General features: G+C 43.6%; 1 protein-coding gene across 9 annotated transcripts in view; it reads left to right on the forward strand.

Moving 5' to 3' along the window:
- The window catches only part of Mettl24 (methyltransferase like 24), a 169270-nt gene that overhangs the window by 32495 nt on the left and 114871 nt on the right, over positions 1 to 21904 (forward strand). For 6 of the 9 annotated variants that reach the window (XM_052751465.1, XM_052751463.1, XM_052751464.1 and 3 more), the window contains one exon: positions 2025 to 2099. The exons of the other annotated variants lie outside the window; for them this stretch is intronic. The gene's annotated coding sequence lies outside the window, so the exon portion shown is untranslated. The remainder of the gene's footprint in view (positions 1 to 2024; positions 2100 to 21904) is intronic. 9 annotated transcript variants of the gene reach the window in all.

Genomic DNA, 21904 nt, shown 5'->3' on the forward strand with positions numbered 1-21904 from the left:
TAGTAACAGTGTTAGGTCAGGCAAAGCACACACCCAGGTAACACAGTTTGGATCCCATTCCTGATGACAGATTAGTGAATGCTACAGTGAACTCTAGGTTTAAATTTCCTTCCCTCAGCATCTTGAAGATAATATTCCATTATCTTCTGGTCCCCATTGTTGCCATAGAGAAGTGTGATGTAGGTCTTTTTGTTGGCTTTTTGAGGTAACTGGCTTTTCTTCTCTGCTTTTGCAGTTTGTTTTGGAATAATGCACTACATACAGCTTTGCCTCTTTTTCTCTCCTTCAACCTGAGGTTTTTATGTCTCTATTAATCTAGGAAAATTTCAGAAATTTCTTTCCCCATTCTATTTCTCCTTGGAGATATATTTACAAAATGTTAGCTTTAATTGTATTAGGAGAGAATTGTGGGACATGTTTATTTTCTACTATGGACAAATCTATAGTAATTATGTTTTGTTTTATAAAGGTAGGTCAAGTCCATAATTCTCAAAAAAATGATAATATAGAAAAGAAGAGAACTCACAGTTCTGAGTATTTAGGGGAGCTTTATGAAAAGCAATTTTAGTAGGGATTATATGAGCAAAGCATCAGGCAGAGAACTGAGGAGTGAATCCTTTGTATGGGAATGGACACGGCTGGTGAAGATGGACATAACAGGTGACGTTAACTCTTGAGAGATGCTTGTCTGTTAGTTTCTATAGGATGAAAGACACAAGCTTTTAGGGAGATCTTAGACTATCAGATGCTGAAGATAACAGTCCTTAGAAACAGGTGTGAAAAGCCAAGCTAGAGTGGACACGTGAACAACTGGTGTGCCCGTCACTGGTGTCACCTTCCTGGCAGAATGAAGTTATTCTAAAGAGAAATTCCTTGTGACAGTCAGGCTGTCACAGATTGGGATTTCTCCCCAGGAATCTCATGCTGAGAGAAAGAAAAGGCTGAATCCTGGTACCAGCCAGAGGAGGAACTTGTCTCCCAGGCAGAGATTTCACAAAGTTCTGACAACTTTTAAACCACCTTGCAGGAGAGGCTGGAGCCCAGATGATGATGAGTGGGGCCACATCTTGGTCAGGACTTTGTGGTTCTTTGTGCTTCTTGCCCTCTAGTTGAACCTAAATCTCAAGTCAGGACCCTAAAGGTGGAGTTAGATGGTCACAGGACCTCTTTGTTCCTCTTCCCAATGCAGCCACATTTACTATTCCATTTCTGTGTTTGATTAGTACTTGTCTGTTCAGTTGGTCTATTGAGGATAGGTGGCCTAGTTTAGCTTGTTCAGTTGTCAGGGCTATAGTTCTGATCCTAGAAACTGGTAAAACGGAGAAGGCATTGGGAGGGAATAGCAGAGATAAATAATATTCCACCGAGGCAGCCAGCAAAGGGAAATAGGTGTGGATAATGGTCTGCTGGTGTTACCACCGGATGTCCTTGACTGCTCCCTGTACAGTACAGTGGGGAACCAAATCTTTTGCTGCTAATGAGTGAGAAATTGTAGTATCAGTAAGAAGAGACTTCTGTGAGCTATGTTGTAGTATGTTTCTGGTGCTGTGAAAATACAACTGTATGAGAAAAGCAACCCAGAGGAGGAAGGTTTATTAGCTCACAATTCCAGGGTGGGGAAATCACTTTGGCAGGAGCTTGAAGTAGCTGGTCACATTGCATTCACAGTCAGAAGAGAGTGACCACTGTCTGCATGTCTGTGCTCAGAGTGTGCTTTTCACTCTTATACAGCTCAACATCTCCTGCCTAGGGAATGGCACCAACCGCAACTGAGGCCCTCCTACCTCAATTAAAGCAATGGAGATAATCAGTCCCCCACAGACAAGCCCATAGAACAACTTAATCTAGACAATCCCAGGTGATTCCAGAATGTGCCAAGTTGACAAATGAATTACAAACTCAGACTATGGGCTCATGTTATTGCTTACTAAGTGATGCTTGGAGGTTAATGACCCTAAAGTCAATGCCTCGACTCTGAAAATTAATTAGTTAATTAACAATGCTCATTTATTAAATTCCAACAGTGTACAAGGTGAAGTTCTCAAACAGAGACATGCGGAACAAGAGTTGTCTGCTTGGAGCTTACATGCGATTGGAAGGTACATGGTACATAAGCGTGCACTCTAAAGTTATATAGTGTGTGCTGTGAAGAAAACAGATTTTCTTTTAAGTGGGGGATCACTAGCTCCTGGGAACAATGATGCGTGTGAAGAACTGAATGAAAGACATTTCAGGCAGAGAGAAACGTAAGTGCAAAGGCCCTAAGAGGGGGTGGAGTGTGTTTAATATCCACAGGAGATGGGAGAAGACCGAGCCACGATCCAGATCCAGCTTAGACCACGTGAGAATAACGCCGTGCAGTCCTTGTATGTTAAATGTAGTGGGAAGCTGTTAGGGTTGAGACTGTGATGGCATGCCTTGCATTAATCTGGTTTATATTTGGAGAGTAAACCAAAGGAGGGACAAGAAAGCAAAAAAGAAAGACAGGGCAAGGAACCTGTTGCATGATGCAGAGGGAAGAGAGGCCGAAGTGGTGAGGAGTCGTGGGACTCTGCATCTGTTTTGAAGGTAGTACAGGATTTGCTATGGGTTGGATGTGGAGTGTGCCGTTTACAAAAGAGGTAATGCTGACTCCAAGGAGTTTGGTCTGAGCAGCTGCAGGCAGGGATAATGGCTAATCAGAAGCTTGGGACACGCTAGATTTGAGAGTCGGTGGATATGTGCAATGTGCAGGTAGACAGATGGTTCTGAGTCAGGGCCAGGGTGGAGGTACACATTTTGGAGCTGTCAGAGTATTTGAAGTTATGGGATTTTTATGGGGCCACTCGGGAAGTGCAATACAGAGGGAGAAGAAGATGTTGAGGCCAGGCAGCATTTAGATGGTGGGATGAGGAGGAGGCAACAGAATAGGAGCCTGAATAAGACTCTTCCACGGGCAGAGAAAAGCCTGGGGGCTGGTTCTCTGGAGCTGAGTGAAGAAGGGTGTGGCCATCTGTGCGGAGTGCTATTGGCAAGTGAGGCCCAGGGCTTTGGCAGGGGAAATCCCTGGTCATGAGAACCATTTCTCTCAACTGTTAGGGGGAGATTCTGACTGGAGTAGGTTTAAGGGAGAGCGAGGAGAGAGGAAGTGGAAATACCAAATATGAGACAATTCCTAAAGGGGTTTTGCAATGACCAGGGACAGAGAGAAAAAACATCATCCTGAAGAGGTAGCGTAGAGGGCCAGTGAGCTGTTTCCCCACATGAAGGATGTGGAAGGTGGTACTAGGGGGGTTCATGGCTGAGTAGCTGTAGGGTGAGTACAGTGTGTGTGTGTGTGTGTGTGTGTGTGTGTGTGTGTGTGTGTGTTTAGGCAAAACCATCTGGGGCATTGCTCAGAGTAGCTAAATTGGGGCCCCAAAGGAGTGGGTTGGATGACCAAGGAGGGGAGGCTGTGGTCCTTGGGAGGAGGGGATGATGGGAAACAAGGAAAGGTCATTTTTGTACAGCTTAGTCTACTTCTTGAAATGTGAGTGCTCTGGAGTTTTGAGTAACAGCCTGGTGGCTTAGTGAATCAAGTCTTGATGGCCTATGCCAGATTCTGCTCCATGGGGCTGTTAGATGTTGGAGGTTCACGAAGTTTGGGGCTCGTACATTTATCTTCATCCCCTCACAGCTTAAGATTCTGGCAAGTCTCTTGGGAGGAAGACTGCACACTTGAGGAGCCACCTTCAGCTGAAAGCCTTTGACTTCTAAGGACCAAGATTATAGCCGATTTCACACCGCCATGTAGCTCTCTGCCTAGCCTCCTGAGCACAACTCGAGCACACAGCAAATACCTTGTAGGGGAACCCAGCCACCACTGGGGTTTATATCAGTTGTTTCTGTCAGTCTCAGAGGATTCTGGAAATGTCACTTAAATCCCCTTGTCTTAACTGACACACCAAACCAACAAATGTTTCCATGGGAAGAAAATCTCCGTGGAGTGAGTTTCCCTTTCGTCTGGAATCCAGCTTTTCCACTCTGAAGTCTTTAAAGCTCCTACAGGTCTTATCTGTTGTCCTTAGGAATTTTTTAGTTACTACAATGTACTATGGTCCATGCACAGGGAATGAATAGGACAGAAGAATAAGAATACAATATACTTGAGCAGAAAAGAGAGAGGGGGGAGGGCGGGGTAGGGGGAGGGAAGAAGGAAGGGAGAGAGAGAGTTGTGCTTTTGCTCTGTCCATACATTATCTCTAGCCCTTTTTTCTTGGACAGAGCAAAAGCATCTCCCTCCCCCCCGCCCCCCCCCCCCCCCCCGCCGACTTTCTCCCTCTCTCTCTTTGGTTAGACTAATGGAATTTGAACCCAGGACTTCACACATTTTAGGCAAGAGCTTGACCACTGAGCTCTAGTTCGGCTTTTTATCTTGAGACTGGGTCTAAGTTTGGACAGGCTGGCCTTGAACTCGTGAGCTTTCTGCCTCAGCTTCCTTAATAGTTGGGATTTTAAGCTTGTGCCACCAAATCTGGCTTCTAAGTATTACAAGCATTGATGTAGGAACTACTTCACCGTGAACTTTTGAGGGTGGGTGTTTGTGACATTACTTCCTATTGTGTGGGAGAGCGACATGCCCAGGAGCTAGCTATCCTATGTTACACCTGATGGGGACTGAGCCCCCTAGCAGAAAGGCTGGCATGGAACTCAAGCTCTTCCCACTGGTTTTCCGGTATGCTAAACAAAATACAAATGGGGTCTCTGTGTTGGACTGGAATGAGAAGATCTCTTGATATTTTATGAAGAAAAGTCTTCTGTGTTTTCTAAGGGCTCTGACGCCAATTTCTGGCAGGCGAGATATAAGCTAGTGGCCATACACTCTAGTGACTGAGTGGGAAATATTCAACTGTGAGAGAAGAAGGGAAATGGGGTGACTATGATGTTTATCCCTTAGGGCTAGACTGTAATTTTCTAGGTTAAGAAAGTTTGAAACTTACAAGATCTTTCCTGTGATGACTGTTCTTGGATGTCAACTTGACTACATCTGAAATTAAGAACGCAAGCAGCTGGATACACCTGTGAAGGATTTTTAGTTAATTGGATCATTGAGTTCTGAAGACCTATCTTGTTTTTTTTTTAATTTACTTATTTGTATACAACTTGTTTAGTTATGTACATTGGTGTTTTTGCCTGCATGTATGTCTGTGTGAGGGTGTTGAATCCCCCGGAAGAGGAGTTACAGACAATTGTAAGTTGCCATGTGGATGCTGGGAATTGAACCTGGGTCCTCTGGAAGAGCAGACAGTGCTCTCAACCACTGAACCATCTCTCCAGCTCCAAAGAACCAACTTCAATCTCAATCATTTGAGGTTGGAAGATCTACCCAAAATCTGGCCTACAACTTCTTGTGGCAGCCTATACAAAGGGCAGGGAGGAATGAAGTTTTTTGCCTGTGTAGCAGGAATCTTAAAAGTTCTTATTAATAAAATCAAACCTGAGCCAGATATTGGGGTGAATGCTGGAAGATCAGAGAAGTAGAACAAGCCACTTGTTCCACTACCTCACCTTGCCAATTCCTCAGCTGATCCTGTTTCCTCAGACTGGAAGCTTCTGCATCCTCATCTGAATGGCTCTAAGCTGAACTGCTGCTCAAAAGCCTAAAAGCTTAACCAGCCTCTAGTTCCTGGTCCTCACGCCTTATATACCTTCCTGCTTTCTGCCATCACTTCCTGGGATTAAAGGTGTGAGTCACCATGCCTGGATGTTTCCAGTGTGGCTTTAAACTCACAGAGATCCGGATGGATCTCTGCCTCCCAAGTGATAGGATTAAAGGCGTGTGTGCCACCATTTTCTGGCCTCTATGTCTATCTAGTGGCTGTTCTGTCCTCTGACCCCAGATAAGTTTATTAGAATGCACAATACATTGGGGGACACAATATATCACCACATGCCTGCTTGTCCTCATTTTCACTGGCAGGTTCATCCATCCTGCTGCATTCCTTTATGGGTGTTAGAGCTTGCTTCGGGATGCCGACATGCAGCACCATGGACTGAACAACTACTGGATTCTTGGACTTTCTGTTGGAAGACAGCCATTACTGGACTAGCTGGACCACAGCCTATAAACCACTCTATTAACTCACTCTCTCTCTCTCTCTCTCTCTCTCTCTCTCTCTCTCTCTCTCTCTCTCTCTTTCTCTCATCCTATCAGTTTTTTCCTCTAGAGAACCCTGACTAAAATATTACCTTTAACTGCACTTATTTTAAAATCAGACTCCTGTCATTTGGAAACTAGACCACTTTTGCGCTATATCTACTCTTTAATCTACCTTAGTTTTCTGTTAGTGATACTGGAAACAACAGTTTAGTAAAGCTACACCAAGAAAATCCAGAGAGAGATGTGAGTTGGTTGGCACTCAGAAAAAAATAGTATGAACATTGGGAAACCCTGGGAGAGGATCAGGAGAGGTAGGAAGAAGGAGGAGAGAGAGCAGGGGTGGGGAGAAGAGAGAGGGAGGGGGGAGAGAGGACCAATTAGGCAACTGTGCCATCCTCTTCGCTCCTTCTCCCCCTGACTCTCTGCTGGGGATCAAACCCAGGCCTTTGGCATACGAGACTAGAGCTCGATGACTGAGTTACATTCCCAGCCTATCTTTGTTTCCTTTCTAATGAGGAAAGTTTGATAGACAACTGACCTACAGTCTTCAGAGAAACACTGGGTAGCCAGCAATCTGTGAGGGAAGAGAGAGAAAACTAATCCAACGCCTACAGGATGTTCAGTTGAGGGGACTCTGTCCCTCCATATCTCAATAGCTATCAAGGGTACGGCAATTTTCTACCACAGTGAAATATCTGATGTTTATGGATATGATATGGGATTATCAAGGGAATAGATTATACTGTCTTTGCTTTCTTAAATGAATCTGGAAGAAGTAGAAGAAACTTGAAATAGTTCAGTTAAAGTGTTGAACACTTTGATTGGGCTTCAGTTTAATTGAGACTTCGCTAATTAGAAATACTGCATAGGGGGTCCTGTGAATTGTGTTCAAACTCTGTATCATGGGCGTTTTCTGTAGAGTCTCGAAAACTGAAATGTTTCCTAAGCTTCCTCATGGCTAGGATTCCATTTATGACTTAGGTTCCCTTGGACTGATGCCTTAACCTGAAGCTGCTATTTGGAACTAAGTGAAATGTGGAGAGAGGCAGGGCTAGAAGCATCAGCTCCTGCTGATGCAGAAGGGGGCCATTGTCCAACCTCAGCCACTTCCTGGTTCTGCTGCATCCTTAAGTCTGGGAGGAGCTTTCCTAGAAGGGGCAGAGGTATCAAAGAGTGTTGACCCCATTCACTCACCTTTCTGTGATTTAATAAGCCACAGAGTGACTACTTAATTACTATCATTGGATTGAATGAACTCTAGCACAGCTTCTGTTGCTTACAGTGGGTGCCATGCATGCCAGATGTTTGAGAAGTTGTCAATCCCATCTGCCTACTTAACTTTCAGGGCCTCGCACCAGGTTGCCAGCTAGTTTGTCTGTGGACCAGGCTGCACCCAAGTCCAATGACTTCTGAGCTTGGATTGCTCTCCGTTGGTGACTTTTCTGTCCTCAAGCTTCACCTGAAGTCTCACTTTTCTAATCAGCTTAGCCAAAGTGCCACACCCCCCTATGGACTGACTTCTTGGCATATTTTGGAAGCTGTAGTTTCTAAAAGGGACATCCAACCATTTCCAATTTCCAGTGAATGTGTTGTAAGTTTCTGCTGGAGGCTGTTTTTGATACTGTGAAATTGGGAGAGGCAAGGACTTCAGGGTAAAAGGCGTAAAGGCTTGGGAAACTCACATGTATGGGATATCTGCTGGAGCTGGCAGTGGTTGTTGCCAAGGGTGATGGTACTTGGGACATGCAGGTGTTTGAAGACAGGTTTGGCTGAAGGTAGGCCACACCACTATTAAGTAAGGCTTAAGTGACAGAGTAGAAGATACTGACCCATACAGATGTGGAGAGGGAGTATGGATGGTGGGCAGTGCATTTGCCAGGAGGAGACAAAGGGACGTGCATTTTGAGAACAGGAATGAAGGGGTGGGAGGGATTAATTCCCTCCCAGTCAAGGCAAGGCTGGTGGAGATGCTCTTCTGATGAATCTGGGCTTTGGAGAGATGGTGTGATACCCCCACTCTCACCCTTGTTGTCAGTCATGTGTTTAATTCTTCTGGGCTATGGGTGGGGTGATTTTAAAGAGCTATTTAGAGACCAGGGAAGTAGCTCCTTAGTCAGCAGAACCGAGAACTTTTAATGGCCGAAATGGAATCATTAGAATTATTTTAAGGTTACAATGACATGCTTATCCACAAAGCTTTTCTTCAGTCTTTCCTAGGAGATTTTGGGGCAATTTCACAACTATCTAATTTTAATTTTCCCGACAGTCTTGTGAGGTAGGTAAGAATCCTATTTATACTTTTTTTTTTAACAGTTCATAAAATTTCATAACAAGTATTTCTCAAAGAAAGCACATGGGGCCAAAGTGTGAAGCTAGCCAGAGAAGTTTGTCTTCTCATTGCAAAGCTGTGATTCTTGCTGCTGGAGATGGGTTTACTCTGTGCTTTCCTCTTTCCATTCCGACCCCTGGGCCACCACCGACCTTCAGTGTGGTCACACAAGGCTTGGACAGTAGACCCTAGGGACATTAATGGTGAAGACCTTCCCATGGCACTGGCCATGGTCTGTGCATAGAGTATGCTCTCTTCCAATAGGCATTTAGAGGTCTCAGAGTTGCAGAAAAAAAAATTGAGACGTGAAACTCTGGACCCTTTCGGGTAGTCTTTGTTGGGCAACTCAAAAAGGCTTTCAGGAGTGTGAACTGCTCAAGAAAGGCAGATTTTTAAAAAACGACGTTTGTCATTGTCTTCTTACTTTTATTGTCTGAGGAAAGAAATAATTCTGTTGCTCTGCTCAGCTATTTTACCCGTCAGCAACAAAAGCTGACAACATTTCTAACAAACTTTAAACAACATTCCTAACACTGGTGGTGAAGAGCGGACACAGTGTATCTGAGACCGGTCAGGCCAGAGAGACTGGGGCTGCTTCTCCTTGTATAACTCAGGATTTGAAAGAGGCTACATGGAAATAGCTGTATTTCACGAAAGCAGGCAGCCAAGAAGAGAAAGACCTTGGTGTGAAATCCAATTTCTGGTTTTTTTTTTTTTGTTTTTTTTTTGTTTTTTTTTTTTTTTTTTAGGTTTTTCGAGACAGGGTTTCTCTGTGCAGCTTTGCACCTTTCCTGGATCTCGCTCTCTAGACCAGGCTGGCCTCAAACTCACAAAGATCCACCTGCCTCTGCCTCCCAAGTGCTGGGATTAAAGGCGTGCGCCACCACCGCCCGGCTCCAATTTCTGTTTTAAAGAGATCAGATTGCGATGGGTTATGAATTTAGTTTTGATTTTATTTCTTATCAATGAATGCTTAAGGCATCTCCTTTTCATATTTAATTGCTGAAATGAGCTTAGAGCTGGAGTTCCCTTGTGAAGCCAATTACTTCTTTGCCTTTAATCTAGAACTGGCAAAAAGAAGGACTTGAGAGGTCGTGTGTAATGTCCAATGCTTGCCAGCTTCTCACTTCAGCTGAAATTGAATTCTGGAAAAGGTTAATGTGGCTTCCAAACAATTTTTTTTTGGTATTGTCCACAAAACTTAGCAAGTAAGTAATCTAATATACTAATTATACACACGTGAGACTCTCTTAAAATTTCATCAGTACAAAAAAAATTCCATTAGTACATAGAGGGGTTTGGGGAGGAGCCTTTGGATGGGCAGCAGTGTGGTGGTGAAGCTATCGGTACGTTCTTTGTGGATGTTGAAAAACTGAGAGGATTTATGTGGGAATAATCACACTGTATTATTATCTAACTTTGTGCTGAATAGTTGGGCAGTGACCACACTGTTTTGTTAAACCCTTATGATCAAACCTTATGTATTTATGGCAGGGTGCTCTGTGGTAAAGAACCAATCCAGCCTTGGGTGCTAAGGATAAGTCTTTGTTCACAGCCATTATTCTTTTTCCAGAGGATCTAGAATCAAGCTGCTGTTTTCCTCATGTGGCCATCATAGCTAGTGTTTTGTGTCCTCAGCAGTTTGGTGCTGTGGTTACTTTGCAGTCTATAAGACAGTGCTTTGGAAGAGCCACTACCTATTCCAAGTCATGCCGATGTATTCTGCTTAAAAACCATCAGCAGCTTGGGGCTGGAAAGATGGCTCCGAAGCTAAGATCACTTACTGCTCTCTCAGAGGACCTGGGTTTGGTTCCCAGCACCCACATGGTATCTCACATGACTATCTGTAACTCCAATTTCAGGGGATCTGAAGCTCTCGTGTGGCTTCCCTGGGCACTGGGCACACATGTGGAGCATAGCCATGCATGCAGGCAAAATACTCGTACACACAAAATAAAAATTAAGCCCCCCCCCACAACCATCAGTGACTCCCTGGGCCCATAGTAAACCCAAGCCCCTCAGTCCACTCTTTTTCAAACCAACTGTGACTGTCTCACTTGTCTCACTTGGAACAGTGTTTGTTGCAGGCACAGACAGTGACCGGAGCAGAGGCTTAGAGGCAGGGAATCACAGTGGGTATTGTGCTGCATATGCTGTGGGTTTAGGGTTGGTGAACAGTCAGCACAGATGCAGTTAACAACCTTGATATCTGCTCAGGTCATGCTCCTAGCAATGATAGGGACTGTTTTCTTGTTTAAAAAAATACATACATACATATTAAATATATGTGTGTATAGTAAATATATATACTTAACATATATATTTAATGTTTAATATATATTATAATGTGGGGGAATATATATATATATATTATGGCAGGGTTTTAAAACCACAAAGACCTTATATAAGATCCTTGGCTATTCGAAACTTAGAAATGACCTACACTTTAATGGCTGAAGCAACACACACACACACACACACACACACACACACACACACACACACACACTTCTCCCCTCACTTTGTCCTCCAGCCCCGGTGGCTTTTCTCCTGGCTATCACTTGTGACAAGGAGTGATTTCTCCTCTCTCCTAGCAACAGTAGCATTCCTTTGGAAGGCATTTGTCTGTTTTTCTGAGCAACTGGCTCAGTGGTTGGGGGAAGGTGGAGGAGGGGGAACGGGAAAGCTCCAGGCCTCTTGCTCCCTCTTGGTGGGAGCTCTTCTGAGCACTCTTAAGATTTGGAAAATTGCAGAGGGAGAGATGTGTGCTCGGGGAGTGGGTTTGCATCTGAGAATGAAGACATAGTCAAGTGATCATCGCCAAGGCTGCTCTGGGCTGCAGGTGAAAGGACACAGAGGTGATGGGGCCAGAAGTGGGAAGTGTCTGGAGAGCGAGCTTCAAAGGGAACAGAGTGTGATGTGCACACTGGAGCAGGAGGGGGAAGGAGAGAGGCGGTGTAGCTGCCGGGCACACAACAGCCCGAGAGACAGAAAGGAAAGGAGACCCCACTGCCGCGGTGCAGATCAAAGGGGAGGACAGATCTGCCAGTTAAGTCGGATCAATATACTTTCTTAGAAGTAACAGGAACTTCGGCAAGCCATCCCCTGGCAGAGGGCAAGGCTCTGAGGAGGGAGACCGCAGGCTCCAGGTCGGGGGAAACACCCTCTTCTTATTTCAGGCCAGCTGAGACCCAGGAAGCCCAAGCTCCAAATAATGCAACTGAAGGCAAGGGACGGAAAACATAAATTGTTGCAAAATCCAAAATGGAAGCAAATACCCTTTCTGATTCACAGAGAACAACGTCAGTAACACATTACACAACACTAACACGGTGGGCCAGGGGCATTCCGGAAAGCTCTTTAAATATATGACGTCATGAGGCACAGGAGCTTATAGCAGCTGCCCAGTCAACATCTGGGCTCATCTAACCATCACAACAGCCCCACGAAGAAGTCATTTTTAATATACTTCTTCTCTAGACGAGGGTGCTCAGGCAGCTGGAGGAAGGCAACTTCTGAGCTGCAGGGGGTAGGAGAATATTTGAAGGTGTGTTACTTCTGTTTATGTTGCATTTGTTTAACTCTGTGAAGCTGTGTTACTGTGCTTGTCTAAAACACCTGATGGTCTTAAAGAGCTGAATGGCCAATAGTGAGGTAGGAGAAAGGATAGGTGTGGCTGGCAGGCAGAGAGAATAGATAGAAGGAGAAAACTGGGTTTGGAGTTCTAGGATCTAGGAGCCAGAGAAGAAGGAGGACATTTGGGGCCAGCCACCCAGCTACACAGCAAGTCACGGAGTAAGAGAAAGATTTACAGAAGTTAGAGAACGGCAAAAGCCCAGAGGCCAGAGGTAGACGGATAATTTAAGATAAGGAAAGTTGGCTAGAAACTAAGCCAAGCTAAGGCCAGGCATGCATAATTAAGAATAAGCCTCTGTGAGTGATTTATTTGGGAGCTGGGTGCCGGGGACCCCCTAGAAAAGAGCAAAAAAAAAAAAACCCCCAACATCAGCAGGGCATTACATCTCACTCAGCCAGGGTGTGCAGATGTCCTGTGCAACTGCTGTGGGATATTTGTACACTGTGTGAAGGTGTATTGCCGTGATTGGTGTAATAGAAAGCTCAACAGCCAATAGCTAGGCAGGAGGTATAGGTGGGACTTCCGGCAGAGAGAGGAAGTAGGAGGAGGAATCTAGAAGGGGGAGAAGAGAGGGGGAGAGGAGGAGAGGGGGAGAGAGGATGAAGGAAGGAGGGAGGGAGGGGTGAGGAGACACAAGGAAGCAGGATGGACAGACTGTCACACGGATGCCTATGCCACAGCTCTGGGGGAATTGGGGAAGGAAAAATGGAGAGATGGAGGCAGGGAAGGGAGACAAGAACGGAGGGAGAGCGTTCTCTTTTTTGCATTCTCTTCACCTCCTTGTGAGAAGTAATGGGGGAGGAAGAGAACGCTGCCTTGCGAGCTCCAGAACTTTCAGACACGAAGACGCCTTGTCAATGCTGGGAAACTTGGTTAGCGTTTGTGTTTAGGGCACTCGATGGAGAACATTTGTACCCATGGATACAAAGGTACCTTGTAAAAACCACTCCTCCCACACCCTCTGCCTCCACAGTGGGAAACAGGGTACCCAGGCATCTATAGATTTGACCCTGGGCCACGTGCAGCGTGCTTAAAAGGATGACTCCGGGGACTTGCCTCTGACTGAAACTCCCCTGAGGTGGGTCTTTTGAAGCTGCAGTTGAGCAACGCCCCAGCATGATTCTTAAGGACACTTGGGTTGAGAGCCTGTGCATTCCGATCTGAAAATAATACAGTTCTTAGGTTTTCCCTAGGGCTATTGCCTTAATGCGGGGAGAAGCCAAAATGGCCTTTGACCTCAGGAGTTTTAATATCTTCACAAGCTGAGCTGAAATGACAGAGCCCTGTGATTTTTGCCTTGGAGCAAGCTGCGCCCCACGTTATCCCGTCAGTTCCCTGGTGATCTTTCCTGACCTTGAAAGGTTTTGTAAGCCCTTGAGTTTGGGAAAGTTTAAATCAGGAATGTTTTTTTTACTTCAAAGTGATCTATAGCTGGGAGATTATTTTTGGTATGTGTCACAATGATAAGATTTGTGGAGAATGCCGGAGGGAAGTGCTCCCTAACTGGTCCTGTGAAAAAGGGATGTGTTTGGATCATTCTTAACTCAAGTCCTTTTATAAAAATCTGGGAATGTTTCATTGTGGAAGCTAATTTATATAAACTAGTTTTTCTAAGAATGCTTGAGATTTGTTTCTAGAATGCATCTAGAAAGTGTGTGTGTGTGTGTGTGTGTGTGTGTGTGTGTGTGTGTGTGTGTGTGTTGCATCTTCGTCAGTAAAACTTCCTGTCAGAAACTCAGGACCTAGGGCTGACTTCAGAGCCACTGGCCGCTGTGGCTTCCACCCTTCTGAGCACTGTTATTTCCACAACTTTGTTGTTTCTTTGATCTTTGTCCGTTTTCCTCCCAGTGACTTCCTTGAGGATGTTTCTGATTCTTCTCCAGGTTCTACAGTGCAAGAGGCAGAAGACTGGAAATGCGGTCTGTGAGTAGGCAGTCTAGGAGTGGCTGGGATTCCTACCTGGTTGAGATAGACAAGCAACGTGATCTGCTGGAGGAAATGTGTCTTGCACCTGACCACTCCACGGGATGGGGGTGTGATTCCTGGTGTTCGCCAACTATCTAGACATGGTTGAGACCAATCCCATGGAAGGCATTGTGGGGAGGCATTGAGACGTTAGGGGGTTAGGGGATAAAATCTCCATCCCTAAGTTTGAGAAACATCTCAGAGGAAAGATACAGCAAGTCTACAGGTGTTAGATTGACACCAACAATGTGAGAACACAGTGTAAGAGCTTGCAAAAGAGACAAGCAGGTTCTTGCCAAGCAGAGTGGGCCACCCAGACACACCACCCAGGCATTTTCCTAAGGCCAGCCCATAGTCAGCTTCCTTAGGTTGAAGCCTAGGCTGTGGTATGATACTAGGCAGGACTCTGGGTCTCAAATAGGTCCAGTGACAGTCAATATGTTACAACTTTAGTTTTGGTCTTAAGAGCTTTCAACTTTGTGAGTTTGACCTTGAACATGGATGCTTCTGATGCACATGTAAGTCATATTAAGCTAGCCTCTTAATATGTAGCTATGACTCTGGGAGATGTAGTGAGGGGGAAACTAATTGATGAGCAGTGAACACAAATCCCCTCTGGGATATGGCTTTGGGGAGGCATTTGAAGGGAGTTTAAGGGAAGAATCAGAGGAAGTAGGAAAGCAGCTTTGCTGAGGTCATTCTTCTGTTGGGGGCTGGCTCAAGGCTGCTCTTTGATGTTTCCCAGTCCTAACAGAAATATTTTATGGTCTTTAAATAGGATTAGTCCAGCCTTTTTGTGGTATGCTTAAAAATTAATAAAACATATTTCATCAAAAGACAAAATTTCCCTAAATTAGCACTCTACTCTCAGGAATTAAATATGACAAAATAATTATAAATGCCTGCAGACTTGGTGCTCTCTTTGCTTTTTATTTCAACAATTATTTCTCAAGTTACCAAGCAGTTGTTCTGACTCTTGGGCTTATAGCAATAACTAAAATAAAGCCCTTGAGTTCACGGAGCTTATACTCTGGCTTGGGAAGACACAGTCAAAGTGTCACATTGTCAGTTCTTGGTCTATATCCCAATACACCCCTCAGTTCCATCACTCTAGAAGACGGTTTTCACTTTGTGTCTCTGGGGGCAGGCCTTGAGGTTTCAAAAGTCCATGTCAATTCCAGTTATCTCTGCCTTGTGCTTGTGGATCAAGATGTAAGGTCTTAGCTACTTCCCAGTGCTACGCTCTCCACCATCATGGTCCTAGACTTTAACTCAGAAACTGTAAGCCCTCAATAGACTCTTTCTTTTGTACGTTGCCTTGCTGTCTTATCACAGCAAGAGAAAAGTATCTCAGACACTTGGCTCCTGGGATCCACATTCTCTTATCACACTGCTTATCTGTCTCCGTCCCTTTATTGAACTCTCTTTATGTTTCTGACTTTAAATTGGTGAAAATCAGAGCTAAGTTTTCAAAAACATCTTACCTCCTTCGTTCTCTGTGCTGATGGTATAAAGTCATGTTTCAAGCACACTTACCACTTCCAGGAATTTAAATTTCAGATCCAGCTGCTTACTGAGCTTCTTCACTTGGATGTCTAGATAGACTTTCCAAATTGCACAATCACCAAAATCAATCTCTTGTTTTTCTTCTCCAGGAGTCTTTCCCCTTTCAGTCAATGGCAACTTTATTCTTAGAGTTTCTCAAGAAAAATCTTGGAATCACTCTTGATTTCTTTCTCTCATACTCTATATCCAATTCTTCAGATTTAGCTACAAAGGTATTCACCATCATGTTGTCTTAAAATGTAGAAACTTGAAAATGATATATCTTCCACAACAGTGGAAGAATGGGTAAATCATGGTACTTCTAACCATTAAAATGATATTGCAATAACTAATAATCCAATAGGATGCTGTGTGATCCACAAAGATACTGTACCAAAAATGAAAAGAGATAATGTCTGTTGATAGCAACTGTTGGCAATGATGTGGGAATCTGAGGCTACTGTTGCTGAGAATGTAGACTGGTACATAGATTATGAAAACTATGGCAAAAACTTCAGAAATTAAAACCAAAGATACCATACTAGCAGCAATCCCTCTTCTGGTTTGTATACCTAAAGAAGACAAAACCACCACCTTGTAAAGATGCTTCTATCCCCATGTTCTCTGCTGTATCCTTTATAATAGTCAAGGAATATAAATGACCACCAACAGACATGTATAAAGAAAATGCAGTATATTTATTTGATAGGATAATATCACTCTTAATGAAGGAGGAGATTCTGTTTTTTCCTACAGCATGGATGGACCAGAGGACATTATGCTAAGTGAAATAAGCCACAGGCAGTCATAAAAATGTTACCTGATTTTTATTACAGTAGTGTTCAAGTACACAGATAATAAAATAGTGGTTACCATTAATGGAAGAAGAGAAAGAAAGAAAGTGGAGAGAAGCAGGTCAAAAGACACAAAATACAGAGATGTAGCATGATGAGCTTAGAGACCTAATGTGCAATGTGAAAACCAATTAATGGATTTTCATTGCATTCTGTTAGGTATTCTTGCTAGATAAACAGACTATTCCTTCCTTACCTGACTTTTGATTTCTACAGTTTCAGTTTCCTGAGGATAACTTAGGTGGGAAAATATTAAATAGAAAATCCAGAAATAAGTTGCATGCTGTTTTGGTAGCATAATAAATCGGTCATCACTTTGGCACACCCCTGCTGAATTACTGTGCTCACTGACCATGTAGATGTCTCAGTTATCAGACTGACTGTTTGCACTACAGCAGTGTTTGTATAGAGTTTGAGTCTGTGCAGTTTGAGATATCCATTGCTGGGCTTTGGAGCAGGTCTTCTGTGGGTGCAGGGCATCTGGACTACTGTAGTTTAGACACTCTTGCTGTCCCAATATAGGAACTATGAGTGATTACAGACATGTCAATCTTCTTTACTATAGAGACAATAGTGCCCTCCGAATCCTCTATATTAGTGTTATAAACTGATATGAACTGTCAACTTTATTTTTTAAAGATGTAGCTAATAGCTCACAATTTTTTTATTTAAAAGGGTTTTTTTTTTCATTTTACATACCAACCACAGTTCCCCCTCCCTCCCTTCCTCCTGCTCCCTGCCCCACCCCCATCCACTCCTCAGAGAGGGTAAGGCCTCCCATGGGGAGTCAATAAAGCCTGGCACATCAGGTTCAGGCAGGACCAAGTCCCTCCCCCTGTATCAAGGCTGAGCAAGGTATCCCTCCATAGGGAATAGGCTCCAAAAAGCCAGTTCATGCACTAGGGATAAATCCTGGTCCCACTGCCAGTGGCCCCATAAACTGCCCAAGCCACACAACTGTCACCCACATTCAGAGGGCCTAGTTCAGTCCCATGCAGGTTCCCCAGCTGTCAGTCCAGAGTCAGTGAGCTTCAACTAGCTCAGGTCAGCTGTCTGTGGGTTTCCCCATCATGACCTTGACCCCTTTGCTCATATAATCCCTCCTCCCTGTCTTCCACTGGACTCCAGGAGCTTGGTCCAGTGCTTAGCTGTGGATCTGTTCGTCTGCTTCCACCAGTTACTGGATGAAGGTTCTATGATGACAATTAGGGTAGTCATCAATCTGAATACAGTGCTCAGGCACCCTCTCCACTATTGCTTCGAGTCTTAGCTGGGGTCATCCTTGTGGGTTCCTGGGAATTTCCCTAGCACCAGGTTTCTTCCTAACCCTATAATGGTTCCTTCTATCAAGATATCTCTTTCCTTGCTTTCCCTCTCTGTCTCTCCCCCAACTCGACCATTTCCTCATGTTCTCTTCCCACCTCCCCTTTCTCCTTCCTCTTCCTCCCCACAATGCTCCAAATTTACTCAGGAGATCTTATCTATTTCCCTTTCCTAAGGGGATCCACGTACATTCTCTTAGGGTCCTCCTTGTTACCTAGCTTCTCTAAGGTTGTGGATTGTAGCCTGGTTATCCTTTGCTTTACATCTAATATTCACTTATGAGTGAGTACATACTGTATTTGTCTTTCTGGGTCTGGGTTACCTCACTCAGGATGTTTTTTTCTAGTTCTATCCATTTGCCTGCAAATTTCATGATGTCATTTTTTTGTAGCTGAGTAATACTACAGTGTGTATATTACCACATTCTCTTTATCCCTTCTTCAGTTGAGGGGCATCTAGATTGTTTCCAGATTCTATTATGAATAATGCTGTTATAAACATAGTTGAGCAAATGTCTTTGTGGTATGATTGAACATCCTTTGGGTATATGCCCAAGAGAGGTATAATGGAATTATATTGCTAGCAATCCACAGAGTCTGCTTAATGATCAAAGGAATTTATTTGGGGGTGAACTCACAAGACAGAATAAAGGAATTTGTTGCAGGATCCTTGAAGGGTGAGGCATGAGCTCTGCCCTAGTCTGTCCCAGCATCCAAAACCACAAGGTAGCAAAGAGAGCTGAGTAGAGTAGTGCATCCCAGGTCTTAAGGGTCTCCCCCTGCCCTGTCCCCCCCCCAGCAGTCATGCCCAGGGGCATGTACCTCAAGATTATATGGAGGTGGAACAGTTGCCTGCTACCTCATTAGGGGGTGGTGTTTCAGGGAATGGCTACCCACTACAGTGGTATTGCTGGATCGTGAGGTAGATTGATTCTCACTTTTCTGAGAAACTGCCAAACTGATTTCCAGAGTGGCTGTACAAGTTTTCACCCCACCAGCAAAGGAGGAGTGTTCCCCTTGCTCCACATCCTCTCCAACACAAGCTGTCATCAGTGTTTTTGATCTTAGCCTTTCTGACAGGTGTAAGATCTCAGAGTTATTTTGATTTGCATTTCCCTGATGGCTAAGGATGTTGAATAGCTCATAATTTAAAACATATTTGTTGCACATAATTTTAAACATGCTCAGTAGTAAAGAACTGTGAATTTATTATCCAGCTATAATCATCATCAACTTACAGCTTTACCCCAACTCATCCCCCACCTCTCTCCACAGGATTATTTTAAAGCAAATCTCATATGTATTATTTACAAGGTGGTGATTTTGTCTTCTTTTGGTATATATAATAATTTGAGTATGTAATAATATAAATATAATGTTACAAAAGTAGATCACAGTAGGATGTGCATGGTTTCCCTTTGGTAAACAGGGAAGAGTCTGTCAGGAAGCTTACCTCTGAATAAAAAATGACTGCTTGCATCTTCTTTGGCTTGGATGTATTTCTCACAGTGTACATGTGGAGAAAAGATGATAGCAGTTGGAGGAAGATGTTGATGCCAACACTCCAGCTATATTCCTCTTGAAAATCTGATTGCTTTGGTTAAGCGTGGGTGCTTTATATGGCAGAGGAGGCATAACCACTCTACAAAGGCGAGGATCATTTCTGTTGGTCTCTCTTTTCTCCTTGGCATGTCAGTTTAAAATTTTGATATCAGCATCTATTATGACAGCATGGTTTGTCATAGTCAGCTCTCCTGACATCTTTTTTTTTTTACTGTGGAATGTTGTCTATTCCAGTGGAGAGTGTTTAGTAGCATCCTGGCATATATACATATATGTATATGTATATATATAGTGTGTATGTATAATACATCTATGAATTAAAATATATAGTGTTGGAGATCAGCAATAAAAACTCTTTCTCATTCATTTTATTGGCTAAAACCTCATGGAGAATGTAATTTGTGACCTGAAAAAAGTCGCTGTTGTGTTTTCCTGACCCCCATATTTAATTAACAAACCTATGACGCAATGGCTAATGATCATCTACATATTTGAGACATAGCCAGGAACAACCTGGACAAGGTCAGCTCTGAGAAAAGCAAAGGTCATGAGTGAAAGACCCCTTGTCAGCTGTGACAGTGGTGTCTCCAACTTACCATCGAGCCAGTTCGTTATCATCCACAACACAGGGAGACATTGTGTGGATGTTAAAAGTGGGAGATTTCTGCCTAGAAAATTAATGATGTTACATACATACCAATATGTCTTCTGATTAGTAATTAACACGTAAACATGGTTGCAAAACATATAGGAAAAGGGTATTTAAACATTGCAAATAATTTGGAGGGTTCCCCTCTCAATAATGGAAACATTTAATTAGAGAAGCATAAAATGAAATAAGGGAAAATATGAGATCATCTTGCCCATGTTCTTCAAGGGCTACACTGTTCTGCATGTATCCATGCCTGTGCAGTGCGCTCCTCCCGGTCCAGAGTCTTATCAAATACCCCCATTCTAGTAATATAGGGAAGTCTTTCTGCTGCCTCTCTGTAGAGAAACTCTCAGAGGGCATGCATTAGTGGTACCATGATCTTGAGAAGATTGCTTCTGTACTTAGTGGCACTAAAAAAACCCACTAAACTAAACTAAACTAAACTAAACTAAACTAAACTAAACTAAACTAACCAACTTCTAGCAAAGTCTACATCAGACATTGCTGAAGCAGGGTTAGCAAACAGTATACACATTGATCTAAATAATGCTTTCTAAGTACATAACTCATTAAAGAGCACGTGCAGCATCTTGAGTCTGGGGATGGAGCTCAGGGCCTTGTACATGCTAGGCAGGTGCTCTTCCACTGAGCTACAGCCCCAGCCCTGGGAACACGAGTCTTACGTGTTCTTGAGACTGCTGGTGTTTTAGTCGGGTTCTCTGGGGGAATAGACCAAGTGGATGAATATATTATCAAGCAAGCTTTAGAATAGAGATAGTCAAGTCACATCTGAGATGCTGAGAGCCCGGTACTCGGTTCTTGAGACTGGGTGCCTTAACAGTTGAAATCGTCCCAGAATAGTAGTCTCTCACCAGGAGTGATAACTGTAGTTATCCAGTCCACAAGGCAGCACCTCACTGGTGTTGGAGGTCTGCAAAGTTCTGGAGAGTACTGGTCCCTATTCCATGATGAAAGCCTGGAAATGCTGGTTCTGCTATGGCGGAGAAATCATCCCCTCCACGCCAGGAGCAGTGACCAGACAGGTAAATCATCTTGGAGGACAAGAACAAGGTCGAGGGAGCAAAAGGTGAGAACTAACCCCCTTTGAAACACCGTCATTTATTGTGGGCCGCTTCCCAAAGGTGTCACCCACAGTCTGAGTGGGCCGTTCCTCATCAATCGAGACAAACAGAGTTCTTCATGTGAGGCCCCCTACCGAAGTGATTCTAATCTGTGGCGGATTGACCTTAAAACCAACCATAATACATAGTATATGCTTATTATACATAACAATGGGTGTCATATGATGTTTTCATACACACAGAATTTTTATCATATTAGTTGGGAGTTCCTAAGTCAAGAGAAGATATTTATAAATCCTAAGTCATTGGTAAGATGTTTATAGATCACCTTGTTTTTTCATGTATTTGCCCATATTTAAAAATGCATACTTTTTTGTAACAATACCCAGAGTTTTCTTCATTGGTAAATGATAAAAAAAAAAATTAGCTTCTGAGGGCCAAGTATTACTCAGGTATGAAATACATAATAGTTATGTGATATTTGTAACCCTAAATGTCAGTCTGTCTCCCCACAGGAAGCAGCAGCTCAGAAAAGCCAAGTTCTCTGTTTAATGTCTCCTATCGCTCAATGGGAGGGTTGTGATTCAAACACAGTTCACGTAAATAATTACAGGATGTGAGGCTGTCTCCTACAGTTTGTGTGAACAAAGAAGTATTTGTTTATATTCCTTAATACAGACTTTATCTGCAATTTCCCTGGAGGTGGGCAAATAGATATATGTCTGTTTGTGTGCCTACTTGTCTGTCTGTCTGTCTATCTATCTATCTATCTATCTATCTATCTATCTATCTATCTATCTACCTATCTATCTATCTATCTATCTATCTATCTATCTA

Source organism: Peromyscus californicus, unplaced genomic scaffold, assembly GCF_007827085.1.
Source record: "Peromyscus californicus insignis strain IS unplaced genomic scaffold, ASM782708v3 Scaffold_22__1_contigs__length_63687245, whole genome shotgun sequence".
Taxonomy (NCBI): Eukaryota; Metazoa; Chordata; class Mammalia; order Rodentia; family Cricetidae; genus Peromyscus; species Peromyscus californicus.